Here is a 14,359-nt window from a genome sequence, read left to right as displayed (position 1 = left end):
TTACTTCTGTAATGTTGGCCATTTACATGGTTTTTTATTTTGTTCTTTGTACCTTGCTTATAAAAATGAGTTCCATCTTCAGTTCTGAATCTTTGACATAAATGAAGGCAGTCCACTGACTACTATCAGGTTGTGTGCCCCTGTAAGGATATCTTGCTTGGAGAGAACTGCATCAGTTTACTTCTTTTTAAGTTTCATTGCAAAACCCCTTAACATTAGGTTCTAAAGTTTTGTGGCAGAATAGATGAATTAAGGTGTTGAAAGTAGTAAGTAGTGTTAGAGGAAACACTTGAGAATTGGAGAAGTGATCAGTGCATTCTCTTTAGTAAGAATAATGCTGCTGTGGCACAGCACATCTAAGTTCCTTGACAAAGGTCCAATTTTCAGGGAAATTTATCTACGGGAATATATTTCATTTTTTATAACATAAGTCAACAGAAAGATCATATTTCCTTTATGACAGAATTTACTGAAGACATATTCCTACTCTCTTGTTCATTGTGATGTGATGCCAGGTTTTGAAGAGCTAATCCAGTGAAGCATGAGCTCTACCAAGTCCCTCCAAGCCATAAAGACATTGCACATTGTCCCAGACACAAACTATATGCATGCTTTTCAAAGATGAACCTCATTTTCTTGAGAGATACTCATCAACATCTTCAACATGATGATTGCTATGACCAAGTAACAAGTAAAGCATATTTCTTTTTTTCCTCTTTTTTGAAAGATTTTATTTGAAAGATTATTATTTATTGTGAGTTTTATAATTTTCCCCCATTCTTGCTTCCCTCCCCATCTCAGTTGAATGTGATGAGAGAGAAATCATATCCTTAAGGAAGAAAAATAAAGTATAAGAGATAGCAAAATTACATAATAAGATAATGGGTTTTTTTCCCTAAATTGAAGGCAATAGTCTTTGGTCTTTGTTCAAACTCCACAATTCTTTCTCTGGATACAGATGGTATTTTCCATTGCATATAGTCCAAAATTGTCCCTAATTATTACACTGATGGGATGAGCAAGTCCATTTAAAGTTGATCATCACCCCCCATGTTGCTGTTAGGGTATACAGTGTTTTTCTGGTTCTACTCATCCCGCTCAGCATCAGTTCATGCAAATCCTTCCAGGCTTCCCTGAATTCCCATCCCTCCTGGTTTCTAATAGAACAATAGTGTTCCATGACATACATATACCATAGTTTATTAAGTCATTCCCCAGTTGAAGGACATTCATTTAATTTCCAATTCTTTGCCACCACAAATAGGGCTGCCATGAATATTTTTGTACAAGTGATGTTTTTACCCTTTTTCATAATCTCTTCAGGGTATAGAGTCAGTAGTGGGATTGCTGGATCAAAGGTATGCACATTTTTGTTGCCCTTTGGGCATAATTCCAAATTGCTCTCCAGAAAGGTTGGATGAATTCACAGCTCCACCAACAATTAGTGTCCCAGATTTTCCATATCTCTTCCAACATTGATCATTGTCCTTTTTGGTCATATTGGCCAGTCTGAGAGGTGTTGAAGTGGTATCTCAGAGATGCTTTAATTTGCATTTCTCCAATAAGTAATGACTTGGAGCAATTTTTCAAAATGACTATGGATCACTTTGTTTTCCTCAGCTGTAAATTGCCTTTGCAAATCCTTTGACCATTTGTCAATTGGGGAATGGCTTGTTTTTTTCAAAATTTGACTCAGTTCTCTGTATATTTTAGAAATGAGTCCTGTGTCAGAAATACCAGTTGTAAAAATTGTTTCCCAATTTACTGCATTTCTTTTGACCTTGATTACAATGGTTTTGTCTATGCAAAAGCTTTTTAATTTAATGTAATCGAAATAATCTAGTTTGTTTTTAAGGATGTTCTCCATCTCTTCCTTGATCATAAACTGCTTCCCTTTCCATAGATCTGACAGGAGTAAACTACTCCTTGATCTTCTAGTTTGCTTATAATATTGTCTTTTATGTCTAAATCCTGTATCCATTTTGATCTTATCTTCGTATATTGTGTGAAGTGTTGGTCTAAATCTAAGTTTCTTCCATACTAACTTCAATTTTCCCAACAGTTTTTAGTGGAAGAGAGAGTTTTTATCCCAATAGCTGGACTCTTTGGGTTTATCAAACAGCATATTACTATAATCCTTTTCTGCTATTGCACCTAGTCTATTCCACTAATCCACCATTCTATTTCTTAGCCAGTACCAGACAGTTTTGATGACTGATGCTTTATAATATAATTTTAGATCTGGTAAGGCTAAGCCCCACCTTATTTTGCACTTTTTTTTCATTGAATCCCTGAAAATTCCTGACTTTTATTTCTACATATAAATTTATTTATAACTGTTTCTGACTCATTAAAGTAATTTTTTGGAATTTTGATTTGGTAGGGCACTAAACTAGTTTTGGTAGAATTGTCATTTTTATTATATTAGCTTGACCTATCCATAAACAGTTGATGTTTGCCCAGTTATTTAAATCTGATTTTATTTGTGTGAGAAGTGTTTTGTAATTGTTTCAAAAAGGTTTTGAGTCTGCCCTTGACAGGTAGACTCCCAGGTATTTTATATTATCTGAGGTTACTTTGAATGGGATTTTTCTTTCTCTCTCTACTGTACCTTTTTTTTTAGTTGTTTTTTTTTTTTGCAAGGCAATGAAGTTAAATGGATTGCCCAAGGCCACACAGCTATGTAATTATTAAGTGTCTGTGGCCAGATTTGAATTCAAGTATTCCTGACTCCAGGGCCAGTGCTCTATCCACTGTGCCACCTAGCTGCCCCTTTCTGCTGTATCTTGCTAGTCATATGTAGAAATGTTGAGGATTTATGAGATTTTATTTTATATCCTGTTACTTTGCTAAAGTTGCTAATCATTTCTGGTAGTTTTTAAAATAATTTTTTGGGATTCTCTAGGTATACCAAGGCATATTTCTTTTTTTTAATTATGAAGATTTTGTTTTCAATTATATATAATAGTAGTTTTTTGCAAGGTTTGAATTTTACAGTTTGACCCCCTTCCTCCCTTCCATCCCCTATGCCCCCACAGAAGGCAGTCTGATAATCTTTACCTTGTTTCCATGCTATACATTGATCAAAATTGAATGTGTTGAGAGAGAAATCATATCCTTGAGGAGAAAATAAATTGTTAGCGATAGCAAAATTATTTAGTACATAAGACACTTAAAAAAATTGATTGAAGGTAATAGACTTTGGTCCTTGTTCATAGTCCACAATTCTTTCTCTGGATTCAGATGTTATTCTCCGTCCCAGGTACTCTAAAATTGTGCCTGATTGTTGCACTGATAGAATGAGCAAATCCATTAAGATTTATCATCAATCCCACATTGCTGTTATGGTATACAATGTCCTTCTGGTTCTGGTCATCTTGTTCGGTATCAGTTCATGCAAATCCTTCCAGTCTTCCCTGAATTCCCATTCCACCTGGTTTCAAATAGAACAGTGGTGTTCCATAATGTACATTTACCACAACTTGTTCAGCCTTCCCCAATTAATGGACATTCACTCAATTTCCAGTTCTTTGCTACCACAAACAGGGCTGCTATGAATATTTTTGTACAAGTGACCCTTTTTCATGATCTGTTCAGGGTATAGAGCCAGTAGTGGTATTGCTGGATCAAAGGGTATGCACATTTTTATTGCCCTTTGGGCATAATTCCAGATTGCTCTCCAGAAAGGTTGAATGAGTTCACAGCTCCACCCATGATGTATTAATGTCCCAGATTTCCCAAATCCTTTCTAACATTGAGCTGTCCTTTCTGGTCATAGTGACCAATCTGGAAGGTGTGAGATGGTATCTCAGAGCTACTTAATTTGCATTTCTGTAATCAGTAATGATTTTAGAACAGTTTTTCATATGTCTATGGATAGCTTTGATTTCCTCATCTGTAAATTGCCTTTGCATATCCTTTGACCATTTGTCAGTTCAGGAATGGCTTTTTTTAAAAAATAAAGTTGACTCAGTTCTCTATATTTTAGAAATGAGTCCTTTGTCAGAAATACTAGTTGTAAAAATTGTTTCCCAATTTACTACATTTCTCTTGATCTTGATTATAGTGGTTTTATTTGTGCAAAAACTTTTTAATTTTATGAAATTTATCTAATTTTTTTTAATGATGTTCTCCATCTCTCTTCTTTGGTCTGATAGGTAAACTATTCCGTGATCTCCTAGTTTTCTTATAATATTGTCTTTTTATGTCCAAATACTGTACCCATTTTGATCTTATTTTGGTATAGGGTGTGAGATGTTGGTCTAAGCCAAGTTTCTGCCATGATAACTGGGAGACTTCTTATCCCAGCTCTTAAAAGGTACTATAGAGAATGAAGCAATTTTAATACTAGATATGTATGCACCAAGTGGTATAGCATCCAGTTTCTTAAGAGGAAAAGCTGAATGAGTTACAGGAAGACAAAAATCTAGACAAGATAGACCTTTGGAGAAAATTGAATGAGCATAGAAAGAAATAATACTTGTTTTTTCCTGCGGTACATAGCACTTACACAAAAATTGTTCATGTACTAAGGCATAAAAGCCTTATAATCAAATGCAGAAAGGCAGAAATAGTGAATACTTCCTTCTCAGATCACAATTCAATAAAATTCACGTGCAGTAATGGGCCATGGTGGACAGACCTAAAACTAATTGGAAACTAACTAACCTCATTTTTAAGAATGAGTGGATCAAACAACAAATTATAGGTAGAATTAATTATTTCATCCTAGATAATGGCAATAAGGACACAAAATATCAAAACTTATGGGATACAGCTGTAGCAATTATTAAGGAATATATTATATTTTTAATTGCTTACATGAATAAAATAGAGAAAGAAGAAATCAATGAACTAAGCATGCACCTAAAGTAATTAGAGAAGGAATAAATAAAAAAACAACCAATTAAATATCATATTAGAAATTCTAAAAATTAAAGTAGAAATTAATAAAATCAAAACCAAGAAGACTATTGAACTAATAAATAAAACCAAGAGCTGTTTTTATGAAAAAAAAAACAAATTAACCAAAGGTTTATCAATTTTAATTAAAAAAAGAAAGAAGAGTGGGGCAGCTAGGTGGCATAGTGGATAGAGCACCAGCCCTGGAGTCAGGAGTACCTGAGTTCAAATCCAGCCTCAGACACTTAATAATTACCTAGCTGTGTGGCCTTGGGCAAGCCACTTAACCCCATTTGCCTTGTAAAATCCTAAAAATAATATAAAAAAAACAATGTCTAACTGTCTCTTAAGACTCCAACATCCCAAACTTGCAAACTCTGAACAGACACAATAAATGATCGCATTCCCTTAAAAAAAAAAAGAAAGAAGAAAACCAAATTACTAGTATCATAAATGAAAAAGTTGAACTCACCACCAATGAGGAAGAAATTAAAATAATAATTCAGAATTATTTTGCCCAACTGCATGTCAATAAATTTGATAATTTAAATGAAATGAATGAATATTTACAAAAATATAAGTTGCCCAGATTAAATGAAGAGGAAATTGAATACCTAAATAACCCTATCTCAGAAAAAGAAATTCAACAAGTTATCATTGAACTCCCTAAGAAAAATATCCAGGGTCAGATGGATTCAAAAGTGAATTCTATCAAACATTTAAGGAGCAATTGGTTCCAATTCTATATAAACTCTTTGGAAAAATAGTTGAAGATGGAACAATACTTAACTCCTTCTATGATAACATTATGGTGCTGATACCTAAACCAGGAAGAGTCAAAAGAGAGAAAATTACAGATTAATTTCCCTAATGAATATGGATGCAAAAGTCTGAAATAAAATCTTAGCAAAGTGAATACAGCAAATTATCACTAGGATAATGCACTATGACCAAGCAAGATTTTTCCTAGGAATGCAGAGTTAGTTCAATATTAGGTAAACTGCTAGTATAATTGACTATGTCAATAAGAAACCTAACAGAAATCATATGATTATCTCAACATGCTGAAATAGATGTTTCCTTCCTTATTTCTTGTTTGTTTTTTTCCCTCAAGGCAATGGGGTTAAGTGACTTGACCAAGGTCACACAGCTAGGTAATTATTAAGTGTCTGAGGCTGGGATTCAACTCGGATCCTCCTGACTCCAGGGTCAGTGCTCTATCCACTGTGCCACTTAGCTGTCCCCTTCCTTATCTCTTTTAATGTGATCTATTTTAGCAACTGCTTTGTCTGAGATAAGGATTGCTACTCCTGCCTTTTTCACTTCAGCCAAAGCAAAATATATTCTGCTCCAACCTTTTACCTTTACCTCTATATCTATCTTTGCTTCAAATGAGTTTCTTGTTAGTAGCATATTATAGGATTCTGGTTTTTAATCCACTCTGCTATTTGCTTATGTTTTATAGGAGATTTCATCCCATTCTCATTCAAAGTTATAACTATTCTTTATTGGCCTCCATACTAATTCCCTCTGTTTGTATTCTTCCCCTTTTTTCAGTTTATCCATATTCCCCAGTATTTTACTTCTGAATACCACCTCCTTCAATGTATTTGCCCTCTTATATCCATCCCCTCTCCTATCTTTCTTCCCTTTGTCCATCCTTCCTTCCCTTCCATCTTTTAGTTCCTCTTTTCCTCCCCTCCCCCTTTCCCCTTTTAATATTTGAAATGTATGGTAAGTTTCTTAACTTAACTGAGTATGTGTATGTTAATCCTTCTTTGAGCCAAATCTGATGAGAGTGAGATCCAGACAATTCTCATACCTCCTCCCTTCCCCTCTATTGCAATAGGTCCTTTGAACCTCTTCATGTAATGTGATTTACCCCATTCAATCTCCTCCCATCTTCCCTTCTCTTTACTGCCCCCCCCTTTTTTAGGTTTTTTTGCAAGGAAAATGGGTTAAGTGGATTGCCCAAGGCCACACAGATAGGTCATTATTAAGTGTCTGAGACGGGATTTGAACTCAGGTACTCCTGACTTCAGGGCTGGTGCTTTATCCACTATGCCACCTAGCTGCACCCCCCCCCCTTTTAAGGAGATATTTTTTTTAAATCATTCTATCAGAGTCACAGACAAGTGTCCATTACTTCTGGCTAATATATTCTCTCCAGTAGAGTTACAATTCTCAGGAATTATAAGAATCTTTTTCCCAGGTAGGGATATAACCAGTTTCATCTTATTGGATAGCAATTTTTTTCTTTTCCCTTTTTTCCTTTTTTTGTGTCTCTTCAGTCTCCTATTTGAAGTGCAAATTTCCTATTAACTCTGGTCTTTTCATCAGGAAAGTTGGAAGTCTTTTTCATTAAATGTCCATCTTTTCTCTTGAAAGAGAATGCTCAGTTTTGCAGGATAGTAATGTGATTGCTTATGTTTGGCTGCATTCCAAGTTCTCTTGCTCTTCAGAATTTCGTATTCCAGGCCTTTCTATGATGCATCCAAGTTCTGTGTAATCCTTAGTGTCGCTTCTTGGTGTCTAAATTGTTTCTTTCTTGCTGCTTGCAGGATTTTCTCTTTTATCTGATAGTTCTGGAATTTGCCCACAATGTTCTTTTGGCTTTTCATTTTGGGATCCCTTTAAGGAAGGGATCGATGAATTCTTTCAATAACTATTTTTGTCCTCTGGTTTCATAATATCAGTGCAATTTTCCTTCAAAAGATCCTATAATATTGACTCCAGGCTTTTTTTTTTATCTTCAGTGTGTTAAGGAAGCCCAATGATTCTTAGGATGTCTTTCCTGGATCCATCTCCAGTCAGTAGTTTTGCCTATGAGATAGTTTACATTTTCTTCTATTTTTTTTTATTTTTTGGTTTTGTTTAACAGATTCTTGTTGTCTCGTGAAGTCATTAGTTTCCACAGATTACATTCTTCTATTTTTTTTTTTAGGTTTTTGCAAGGCAAATGGGGTTAAGTGGCTTGCCCAAGGCCACACAGCTAGGTAATTATCAAGTGTCTGAGACCGGATTTGAACCCAGTTACTCCTGACTCCAAGGCAGGTGCTTTATCCACTATGCCACCTAGCCGCCCCCACATTCTTTTATTTAAAGAAGAATTTTCTTATTTACCTTTTGCTACTACTTTTTTGATACTCCTTCCTGATCTCTTCCAAAAAGTCTCTCTGGGTTGGAGACCAATTCATATTCTCCTCAAAAGTTCTAACTCTCCCTGAATAAAGGTCTTTGACATCAAGGTAGCTTTCAATGGCCCCTCCTTTCTGCTGATTTTTCTTCATTTTCATAGGATGTTGTGTTGGGGGAGGGACTGGTTCACCAACCTTTGGTTTTGAAAACCCTAGACGCTTTGCTCACTGGTTTTAAGTAATTTCAAGTGGGCCAGCCAGGAAGTTGTTCTTGGAGTGTCTGTGACCTTGATTTGTGGCCCACTCCCTATGTCTAAGGAATGCAGGTAGCAGCAGGGTCGGAATAATCTTTGAGCAATGTGGGCTGGGTCCTTGAGCTATATACTTAATCTTATTATTCATTCAGTACTGAGAGTCATCTGCTGCTCAGACCTGATCCTGGAGGGGGAGGGGGTTGTTTCTGGGTTTGTTCTGGGAAGAGACCCTTTCTCCCACAATCATGGGGGTCACTAAACTGAATAATATGAGGCTCATGGCCCTGGTCTTCAGGCCAGTGGAGCTGACTGGATTGATGTCTAGCTGCTGTATGGAGCTCTCCTACCCACTGCACTAGAACTTTTCCTCCAATCTCACTGGAGCTCTCCTGCCCACTTCCAAAGCCAAAACTTCCATGGCTGTTCTCAGGTTAGACCTGGGACTTGCCCTACTGTCCTTGCACCAGCTCTCTGCTCTCTTCCCCCAGCTCACCCACATTCCCCTGAGACAGACCTTGTTGGGAGATGTTATTCTCCTTTGCTCTTCTGGATTTTGTGGATCTGAATTCTGTTAATTCTTAATTCTGTTAGGCTTGATTCATATTAGTTCTTAGGGAAGGCCAGGAGACATTAGAACAGTGCGGGGCTTCTCTCTGCCATCTTGGTTGGCAAGTGAAGCATATTTCATAGAAACAAAGCAAATCTTTTACATTAGTGTTAAAGAGTTGTAGATTAATGGAATGTTTGTTAATTTTGAGAAGAGAGAGAGAAGATGCTTTGAAAAGGATGAAGTGTTTGTAACATAAGTTTTGAAAGAGGGCAGGAAGATTAATTTCCTATCATATGTGTTTAGAAAGTTAAAAAGTTAAAGCTCTCCCTTCAACACTGATGATGCTAACATTATGCCTCTGGCTTGTATCATTATTATCCTCCTTATCTTTTGGTGATTTGTAGAAAACTCTAATGTTGAAATATTGTTTCTCTTTCTCTTTAAGATGACCTATTCTCTTTCCCCCATTGTGGTTCTTGATAGTCCTCATGTGAGTTTGCTATTTTATACGGTAAAGATGCTCAGGTGTGATAAGGAAGTTCTGTTTGGAGTCAGGATACTTGAATTTAAATCCAAACCTTGCTATTTATTGCATTTATGATTTTAAATCACTTAACTTCTCATCTGTATAGAGATTGTAATTTTAAGGACTTTCCATCTCTAATATAGTGAGGAAGGTATTCAAAATGGCAGCAATTATAACCTGAACTTTGGGAAGCATAAGAGCAAGCAGATCAACATGAAGGTTGGGAGGTTAGTGAAGTTGAAGATATGCTTAGCTGCAGCAGAGAATCTTGTTTCAGGGAAGAGCTATAAATAAAATTGTCGATGAAGTGGTACATTGTTGGAGGACCTTGAAAGTCAGGACTAGTAGTTATATTTGTTAAGCTGAGCTCTGGAAAGCCTTTGTTAGCTTTAGCAGAGTGACATGATGAAAACTATATTTAGGAAGTATGGTTTGAGCAGCTGCTTAGAGTGCATTGGAGAGAAGTAACAGAGAGATCTGCTAGGTCCTATTACAGTAGCCCAGTTATGAAGTAATAAGAATCTGGAACAAAGGAAGTGACTAGAATTAATTTAAAAAAGAGAGAGAGCCAGGAACAGATTGCAAAAGAAGCAGCAAAAGAATTTGGTGATGAATTGAATATGGAGAGAAGAGGAAACAGAAGTCTCAGATTCCAAGGATCTAAGACTGGGAGAGGATGATGGTGGTTGATCATGGGAAGGAGTGACTTAGGGGGTAAGATTTTAAAATTTAAGGCAAATTAAAATAGTTACATGACAAAAATTTGATGTTTCATTTTCTTTTTTTTCTCTTTCCAGGTGGGAAAATAGAGGTGACATCTAACTATTTTCCTCACTTTGTAATAAGTGATAGTTTAAATTATAACTCAACTGTAGCTACCATCATTTTTTCCTTATCTGCATTATTCATTACCTTTATTGATTTATAGTTATGGTCTTAAAACTTTTTAAAAAACACTTATTTAACCTATCTCACTCTATTGAAAAGGCTAGTATTCTTAGACAGTAATATCATTAGCATGATGATGAAAAATGATAAGTATTCATGTATGTTATTTTGAAATTTAAATGCATTTGTATATTTCAAGAATGTGTCTTTATTTAAAAGTATGTAAATAACGTATTTCCCTATTTATTAAGAGAATCATTTATTTTGAAGGAAATCTTTATTTTTTAATTATTTAGATAATCCTAAGTTGTTTTCCTTAGATATCATTGGTAATGGCTAGTTTAAAAACATTTTCCCAGAAAATAATATTTTTAGCATTCAGTCCAAATTCCTCTACACTATTAAAGCTTATTTTCATAGAGCTTAATATTTATTCAATTGATTATATCTTTACAGTGTCATTTTTACTTCATTTTTTTGGAAATTGTCTTTAAAAACAGAATTATTATTAAACAAATTATTCTATTTGTGGGTATACAATATCCTATTTGTTCAATTAAACAGTTTTTATAGAACTTCTCAGTTCACAATAGCCCCTTTGATATTCAACTGCAATATAATAGTGCCTTAATATTTGAGTTTTCAAGGAAGGGAGAAGTAATAGGTTACTTAGATTACATCAGCAAAACGCTAATTGTGTGCTAAAATTCTTTTCTACCTTTATTTGTGTATCCTTGAGTGAAACCTGCTTCTATTCATCTCTCAGTCAAAAACTTTGAACTCTTAGTATTTTTTATCTCATTTGGTCCTTGATCATATCTTTCTATAATTATACTTATTTGGATATCTCTCCTCTCCCTGTGTAAATTATAAACTTTTGGGGAAGAAAGATAAATAAAACACTGTCCATCCTTGGTACCTAACTGCAGATACCAGCAAGAACATAGTGACAAATAATGGACTGTTTGTATAGAGTTTTAATTAAGACAGAGTTTGATGTAGGAAGTTACTCAGATTTCAATACTTGACAGTAAGATGGTATGTATTGTTCTGGGTGTTTAGGGTAGAGCTACTTGGGTTGGTAAAAATTTCTAGATGGTTATTTCCCATTCTTTTATCCATTAAAGAATTAAGTGAAAATAATTTCAACTATCATTCTTCTGACAAAAGATTTCAATGTGCCATGAAACAGACCCTATTTCCAGTAAATTTCAATTACTCGGGGCGGCTAGGTGGCGTAGTGGATAGAGCACCGGCCCTGGAGTCAGGAGTACCTGGGTTCAAATCCGGTCTCAGACACTTAATAATTACCTAGCTGTGCGGCCTTGGGCAAGCCACTTAACCCCACTTGCCTTGCAAAAACCTAAAAAAAAAAAATTTCAATTACTGGAATTTGAGTGAGAACAATTTATTTTACTGGTATTTTATATAGTAAATAAAAGTGTTAAGTACATAATCCCCTAGTTTACTATTATGTGAAGTCATTGATTAATAGAAATGCATATCAAAGGCAGAACTATGCTTAAAATATAGTGAGAGGTGTAAACTTTGGGTTGCATCTTTAAACAAATGGAGAGATAATAAAAATTCTCTAAAAGTGAATAAATTAGTGCAGTGGAGAAAACTATAATTGGTTTTTACCACTCATTCACTCTTTTTTTTTTTTAGGGTTTGTTTTTTTTTTTTTTTGGCAAGGCAAATGGGGTTAGTGGCTTGCCCAAGGCCACACAGCTAGGTATTTATTAAGTGTCTGAGACCGGATTTGAACCCAGGTACTCCTGACTCCAGGGCCGGTGCTCTATCCACTATGCCACCTAGCCGCCTCTACTCCTTCACTCTTAAGTAAAGTACCTTATTTCAAACCTGTAAAAGTCTAAAGGAGTGGACAATCATACATAATCTATTAGAAAAAAAAATTAAGCTTTTGTTTGTTGATTAGACTGAACTACCTGGTCTTTCATTAAAACCATCCCCACCAACCACTACCAACCACCTTCCTTCTTTTGTAAGATAGAACCTGCCTAGCAGCAATTTTCTTTTAAGCAAATGATGGGGCAGTAGAGAAAGGGAGAAGTCTAGGATTTCTTTGGGGGGGGGAATAAAATGTTTAAAAATCCTGTTCATTAAAATAATAAATTCTGATCAAAATGTTTTTTTTCTTTTAAAATTGCAAAGTCATTTGTATATACGTCTGATTTATTTGGGGGCAGCTATGTGGCACAGTGGATAGAGAACTAACTCTGGAGTCAGGAGGATGAGAGTTTGAATGCAACCTCAGACACTTGCCACTTATTAGCTGTGTGACCTTGGACAAGTCATGTAACCTTGATTGCCTCACATCCAGGGCCATCTCCAGTTGTCCAGATTCATATCTGGCCACTGGACCCCAATGACTCTGGAGGAGAAAGTGAGGTTGTGACTTAGCACAGCCCCCCCCCACACACACACATCCAATCCAATTCATATGCTTGTCATGGCATCACCTCCCTTGTGATATGGTCCTCTTCAAGAATGAAGGACAAACAACAATATGTACTTTAGCTATACATACACACACATACATATATGTATATTTGCACACATACATACTCTTTAAAAGAAAAGTTCACTTAGGTTACCAAAAGCCCTCCCTCCCATGAGATTGCCAGTGGAATGGGATTTAAATTGATTTGATTTGAAACCTACTTCCTTTAGGTTAGTTCCTTCTAATAGAAATATTATAGAATTTACTGGGTGTCCTATCCTCAAACAACTTATTTATGAATAACTTTTACTTTGCCTATAACACTTTTTCTTTCCACCAGCTCTGCCCCTCTACCTTTAGCTCCCAAGTGTTACATTTCTGAAGGATTCTTTTCCTCACCTTTCTTTTTTTTTTAAATTAGGATTTGGTCTCCTCTTGTTTGTTGCAGTTTCATGCTGGCTGACGTATTGTTGTATTGTTTCCTTCCTTGCTATTTTACCTTTCTACTCTTAATTCCATCTCTTTTAAGTCTCTTGATTCTTATATTCTCTTTGCCTATTGGGGACAGGACATTAAGTTATAAGGTTTAATATTTACAGCCCAGTTGTCCTACTTTTCAGGAGTGGGAGTAAACAAAGACTTATGATTTCATCAGTATAGGGAATTCCTGGTATAGAATAACAAGAGGAAAGTTATAGCTTAGATGGTTTGTGCATGACCCCCAGCCACTGGAGGGAAGAGGAGAGAAAGAAAGAAGAGAAGAGAACATTATACCAATGTACCCTGCTTATTTTCTGCCTCATCTTCATGAGTCTTCTTCCTGCTTGATCCCCAGCCTCCAGTCAGTATGAGAGGGAAGAGAGCTAGAGGCCAAACCATTGTAGCCTCTTCTTCCTGACCTGTAGTCTCTGGGGGAAGAGGAGAAGTGCCATTCCATCATCACCTAATCTCCCAAGGCTGAGATGAGGGGGAAGAGCATCCTTCTTTCAAGTTTCCAACAAAGTTTTTTGCTGGAGAGGAGAACAGTACCACTCCCACAACTCCAAATGCCTGGTTCTTCACCTGAAGTGCCCAAGACTCTTTCCTTAAAATCATGATGCTTTTGATTTTGAAACTACCACAAAAAACACTAAATAGTTAACAAACTCCCTCCCAACCCATCATGCCCTCATCCCAGTGATTCTGAAACCTCAGAGGTCATCATTCAAACTTCACTGCCTGATTTCTTTTTCCCTTTTCTCTCCAACCCTCTAACCCCCTTAAAAGTCCCAACCAAAAGTCATACACATCTTTTATTGTCCTCTCTAGAATGGCTCTCCACAGACAATAAACTTACTTTAATCTTTTCCTTTCCTACTCCTTTCTTTTGACTCTCACTGAGACTTGACTTCCTCCTGTTGACATGGCCACCCTGGCCATACTTTCCAGCACTGACTGCAATGGGATTCATTATTCCCCAATCAGTAGTCATTGTGGGGGAATTGGAATGCTCCTTGCTTCCTATTGCCATTTCCAGGTTCTCTCTCTACCACTGTCACTCAGGAACTTCTCTTTTGAGATTCACACATCTGCATCTCCACTCAATCAAGATTCTGATAGCTTTGATACTTGACTTGCAGTCTGTGTCTCTTCTTCAAC

General features: G+C 36.1%; 1 protein-coding gene across 2 annotated transcripts in view; it reads left to right on the top strand.

The window, feature by feature from the left end:
• Positions 1 to 14,359, top strand: part of TTC39C (tetratricopeptide repeat domain 39C) — a 138,770-nt gene that overhangs the window by 24,105 nt on the left and 100,306 nt on the right. Inside the window, exon 1 of one of the 2 annotated variants that reach the window (XM_074201787.1) lies at positions 7,967 to 10,083. The exons of the other annotated variant lie outside the window; for it this stretch is intronic. The gene's annotated coding sequence lies outside the window, so the exon portion shown is untranslated. Of the gene's footprint in view, positions 1 to 7,966; positions 10,084 to 14,359 lie in introns of those variants that run through there. 2 annotated transcript variants of the gene reach the window in all.

The sequence above is a fragment of the Macrotis lagotis genome, chromosome X (genome assembly GCF_037893015.1).
Source record: "Macrotis lagotis isolate mMagLag1 chromosome X, bilby.v1.9.chrom.fasta, whole genome shotgun sequence".
Classification (NCBI taxonomy): Eukaryota; Metazoa; Chordata; class Mammalia; order Peramelemorphia; family Peramelidae; genus Macrotis; species Macrotis lagotis.
This window is presented reverse-complemented; position numbering and strand designations above follow the sequence as displayed.